Source organism: Nycticebus coucang, chromosome 2 (assembly GCF_027406575.1).
Source record: "Nycticebus coucang isolate mNycCou1 chromosome 2, mNycCou1.pri, whole genome shotgun sequence".
In the NCBI taxonomy this organism is placed as follows: Eukaryota; Metazoa; Chordata; class Mammalia; order Primates; family Lorisidae; genus Nycticebus; species Nycticebus coucang.
Genome location: NC_069781.1, coordinates 38,543,694 through 38,549,359, shown reverse-complemented (window position 1 = coordinate 38,549,359; position 5,666 = coordinate 38,543,694). Strand labels below are relative to the sequence as shown.

The 5,666-nt window shown below is 42.7% G+C and overlaps 1 long non-coding RNA gene across 1 annotated transcript; it reads left to right on the top strand.

Moving 5' to 3' along the window:
* Positions 1-2,641: 2,641 nt before the first annotated feature.
* Positions 2,642-5,337, top strand: LOC128565425 (uncharacterized). Its single transcript, XR_008374260.1, has 3 exons — positions 2,642-4,035; positions 4,855-4,927; positions 5,079-5,337. It is a non-coding gene; the product is annotated as an uncharacterized LOC128565425 (long non-coding RNA).
* The last annotated feature ends 329 nt before the right edge of the window (positions 5,338-5,666 follow it).

Genomic DNA, 5,666 nt, shown 5'->3' with positions numbered 1-5,666 from the left:
CACCCTGCTTTGTACCTACTATCAGGTTTATAATGAACATAACACACTAAACCCTACCGTAAATCTTCTCCTCTCCTGATACAACTTTGCTTTTGAAAATGAAATTCTTGATTTATACATTTTAAGATCCTAATTTGAAAGTTAAAGGTTGAACTGACATCTTTCTTCATTCATCCCAGTTTAATAATCCTTATTCTCTTCAAGTCGATGAACGTTGGGCTGAAAAGGATGAATTTGATGTTCAAAAAAGTGGGAGAAAACACATTAAAATGCTTTAAAATGTTATCTTGACACATTAACCTTCACACTCATTCAATAATAAACAACAATAAAATAAAATAGACCTTTTATACAGCTGTTGTGGGCTGTTAAAAAAAGTGACACAAATAGATGCCATTAAGTGTTATGGTGCCCAGAACAGGGAGGGTGATCTTCTAGTTTTCCATTGTCCTGTGGCCAGGTTTTGGTTTTACTCTATAAATGGGCTATTAATAAGCCCACACAATGAGCAGGTGTGAGTAAAAATGGAGGTGTGCTGACACCACAATGCACAGGGAATGGGTGAAGAAGCTGTGCATTTTGGTCCTAAAAAAATCCTCAAGAGAACAGATCAGTTGACTTTAAATATCTAATAGGTTGTCCCTTCCCTTCTTCATATTTTAAATTAGACTTACCCATGTACTTTGGGTTACATCAAGTCTTGTCCATTTTCAAATAAAGATAGATAGGTAATGCATTTCTGAAGATTGCAATGCAATTCTTTACATTGTTCAAATGGACCCATTCAACATAATCGTATCATGTCCGGCCCCCTCCACTTAGTTCCAGGCCTCCCATTAAGATTTGCTTATCCTGGCTGGGTGTGGTGGCTCACACCTGTAATCCTAGCATTGTGGGAGGCCAAGGCAGGTGGATTGTTTGAATTCAGGAGTTCCAGACCAACCTGAGCAAGAGGGAGACCTTTGTCTCTACTAAAAACAGAAAAACTAGCCAGGTGTGGTGGCAGGTGCCTGTACTCCCAGCTAGTCAGGAGGCCGAAGCAAGAGGATTGCTTGAGCCCAAGAGTTTGAAGTTGCTGTGAGCTGTATACCACAGCACTCCACCCAGGGTGACCAAAAGATAAAATAATAAGAAAAAAGAAAAAGATTTGCTTACCTTTGGCTGCCTCCTGTGCATTTGAACATTTCAACAGAGTATCTCTCTTTAATAGGGAATTACATGTCAGTGTAGGGTGTGAGTGGAGATAGATGATGTTTTCTTTTTTTTTGCTGTTGTTTTTTTTTTGGCCAGAGCAGGTTTGAACCCGCCACCTCCGGTATATGGGGCTGGTGCCCTACTCCTTGAGCCACCCAAGGTGCTGCCCGAGATAGGTGATTTTAAAGCTATTTGGTCATAACTGCCTATAATGGAAATAGTTATATGGCTTCTCATCTAAATTTTGGTCTATTTTTATCTATTTTATCTCAGGGAAGAAGCATTGTCCCATTTTGGAAAGAGAAATATGTTTCTTATCAAAGCCATTCACTCATCCTGTCACCCATTTTAAAGCCTAATTATAATTAGTTTCTTATTTCAGAGCCTACGGCAACAATGAGATCTGAGAGGCCCCCAGATATCCTGCAGCAGTGGCTTGAGAAGGAGGCTTTGAGTATGACTTATTCATTTACTTATTCATGGATACATTATTATACAAGTATTTATTGTGTGTTGGGCACAGTGGAAGATGTGGGGGAAACAGGAGTGCATAAAACACAAGATCCCGGAGCTCTTTATCCTCCTCTGGGTCCTGAGATCATTTCCTTACCCTTCATCTTTTGTTTTGTTTTGTTTTGTTGTGAGCTCGTTTGTACCTTTCTCTAATTATCATCTCTTCAGAAATGAAGGGAAGCCCAGATTCTAATTTTGTGCAAGGAACATACATTGGATGAGACTGGCCATATGCCTTGGCTGGCAATTATTTTTTTGTTGAGAAAGAATTTGTTATGCCTTTCATAGAGATTTAAAAAAAAATAGAAGCTAAAGTTCATTAGTGAAAATTAACACTGAGCAGGTGACACTGAGCTTGGGCATAGGGGTGCCAGATGAAATACAGTATTTGGGACATACTTAGTAAAAGTTGCTTATTTATCTGAAATTCAAATTTCACCATGCATTGTTTTTTCTAGGTTTTGTAATTGGGCATTATTAGTTTTATAAGGTGAGTCAAGTCAGTGGTTTATCTTTCAGTAGAATCCAAGTCCATGCTTCTAAATAGTGGATTCCAGGATTGCATATAAAACAGGTCTGGAGGTCCTTTTGTATCTAAAAGAATTCTATCCTGACCTTACCAAAACATCACTCTGAAGACTCCTTCAATGGAGAGTAACACAGGCATTAGAAAAGATGCAAAATACCCACGAACTGGGGCCTTGCAAGGGCCTATCTTTGAGGGTGGGATGATAACTCCTAAGTGTGAATCTGCTCCGTAGAGGGCATGAGAGTCCTTCAGGTGAATCTCTGGGTTCGTGGCATAAACACTGCTCTACATAATGTTTATCTCAGAGACTATAACAGTTCCAAAAAAACTTCTCTCACTTGCCAAGAAAAATCTATTTTTAAAAACCCTTATTACCAAAAAAAAAAAACCTATCTAAATATCATGGCAATATTCCCTAAGGAAAGGTGTAGCATTATAAAGAACATTATAAGATTAAAAAAAAAATCAGGAAGAACTTGTAGAGACATTTTTCTCTCTTCCCAGCTGAGACTTTCTGAACTCCTATATTCACGTGACTCCAAAGAGATTCAGCACTTAATATTTTTAAGTTATTTGTACATGAATATTTTACAGTGATTTTAAAGAACAGATGTTCTCCTATTTTCCCCTCTTGCAAATGTTGAAAATAATCTTTTAGAATATATTCAGTATTCCAAAGTGCTTAACCTTTGCTCTGAGGTAATTACAGGTAAACATCTCATTACTCCCTACGCGGGTTTTCAAGAATGTTGCTAAATCACCCAGTTATCTAATGTTTCTGGCACCTGGAGGAGTCTATCAAAGTGTGGGGTGAAGATTTACTCGGCCCAAATGCCCAGTGAGTCATTGACAGTAGTTGATATTTCTTTCAAAATTTCCTGATGACCCAGCTTCACACCAGAAGTAAAAGACAGAGTGAAACCAGCCCTAGATCAAAGATAGCAGAGACTGGAGGTGATTCAGCTGCAAAGGGGAGACATAAACATGACAGGGCAGTTTTCATTCAAACCCTGACATGACGTGAAGAGGAAGTGGGGACTAGGATGGTTGTGCCAAAAGCCAGGACATCTCATGGAAGCTGAAGTTTGTGATGCAGAAGACCCTCTGGTGACAAGAGGTGTCTCCTCCCTGCCATCCTGGAGGGGAACATACATGAGTAGTGTGCTATCAGCAGGGAAATCCATCCAGAAGAAGCCAGCTTCAGCTCTGAAATCCTGTGGCTCCCCAAAGTTAGTAACATCGAAGCCAGAATGTGCTGTTCAAACCCCAGACCTTGGGCGTTCCTATCTGAATGTGAATCTCACCTCTAGTAGAATGACCTGGATGTGTTGCTGAGGCTTCAACTCTCTATCAACAGCAGAGCATTATGGTGAGGATTGGATAGCATACCAATAATGCCTGCCATATACCAGGCACTCAATAAATGTCTAGGTCAAAACCATGAAGTAAATAAAGAAAACTATTTCAGCTGAACTGGACCTGTGTGTTTGAGGTATGGGCATGCCCTGAAGGACTCACAAACACATCTGTCGGAGAAGGTCCCAGGGTTTAATGGGATTGAAAGAGGTAAGTGGCCTCACCCTTAGTGAAATCCTGGGAAGAAGACTGAAGATTTCACAGTGAGTAGACGCCTGACCCAGCTGAGGGACTGCGTCTCTGGGGCGTAGGGAAGCTTGATACTGAAAGTTAACATGTCTCGTTATAGGCTCATTTTGGCAGCTACAGCACCGGGCAAGCAACAGCTGTCTGCGGGAATGGTAGCAGCACTAGAATGGATGGTAACATGCACAGTATGAATGGTAGGGGCAGTTAATAGACAGTAGGGGGCATTGCAGAATGGGGATATTGGAGAGACAGTGGACACTGGATGGACAGTGGGAGGCAATATTTAAATGATGGGGGCCCTGGATGGTAGAGACATTGGGTGGGTGGTGGGGACACTGGATGGATAGTGGGGGCACTAGATAGATGGTGGGGATACTGGCTGGATGGTGGGGACATTGGATGGATGGTAGGGATGTGAGTGGATGGTGGGGACATTGAATTGAGGGGGATGCTGCATGGATGTTGATGTCCCTGGAGGATGGGACACTGGGTGGATGGTGGGGACACCGGGTGGATGGTGGGGACACTGGGTGGATGGTGGGGACACTGGGTGGATGGTGGGGAAATTGGATGGAACATGAGGACATGGGGTATGATAGAGATGCTGGGTGGATATTGGGGACATGGAAGGTAGAGACACTGGGTGGAGGGTGAAGACACTATGGATATAGGGTCACTGGGTGAATATTGGGGACACTGAATTAAGGCTGGGGATACTGGGTGCATGGTGGGGACACTGGGTAGATGGTGGATCACTGGCTGGATGGTGGGGACATTGTGTGGATGGTGGGGATATGGGATGGGTGGTAGGGACATGTCATGCCTGGTGGGGACATGGGATGGGTGGGGGGGACACTGGGTGGATGGTGGGGACATTAGATGGATGGTGGAGGCACTATGTGGATGGTGGGGACACTAGGTAGATGGTGGGGACACTGGGTGAATGGTGGGGATACTGGCTGAGGGTGGGGAAAGTGGGTAGAGGGTTATGACTCATTTCAGTGTCTACGCAGGAGCAAAGACTGTCATGGACCCCCTATGGAGAGCTAACTGAAGTCTCCCCTGCTTATCAACATTTCAAAACATGTAAGCCCTTGGGGTTTTTGTATGATTTTGGGGACAGAAGGGAGCATGAGGGCAAGTGGTATGGCCTCCTGCCTTTGGTGGATGGGACGGTAAAATAATTCTAATTGAACTTGCAGAATAAATAAGCATGGTTTTTCTTGCATCGCTGCAGCGTGGAGCTCTTTGGACTGCCAAGGTCATCTCTGCTGTCCCTGGGCCTCCCTCACCAGTGTTCTCCTTACTCTTGAGTCAGGACACTGTCTCCCTCTGCTCACTGCCTGCAGACCTCAGGCCTCGACTTGGGCTGTATTTCTATATTAATTTGTTTGTTTTTTAACATTCAAAGAGGGTTATAAAAATATCCAGGAGGAAATTTCTTTTGTTATAATAGTGAGTTTTTCTCCTTACATAGTTAAGGAAAGTAAATAAAATACCAGCTTACATGTCAGGTGTAGTATTTTTAAAATTCAGGGGTTACAATATATAAGATTATTTCTAGTTCAAAATTCCTGTGATCTTTGGCATAGTTTGAAAGTACTTTTCAGTCATATTCCCCAGAACAGGGCTATGCTGAGCGCATGGGGGGTGCTTTTGCTTATGCATATCTTTTTTTTTTTTTTTTTATTGTTGGGGATTCATTGAGGGTACAATAAGCCAGGTTACACTTATTGCAATTGTTAGGTAAAGTCCCTCTTGCAATCATGTCTTGCCCCCATAAAGTGTGACACACACCAAGGCCCCACCCACCTCCCTCCTTCCC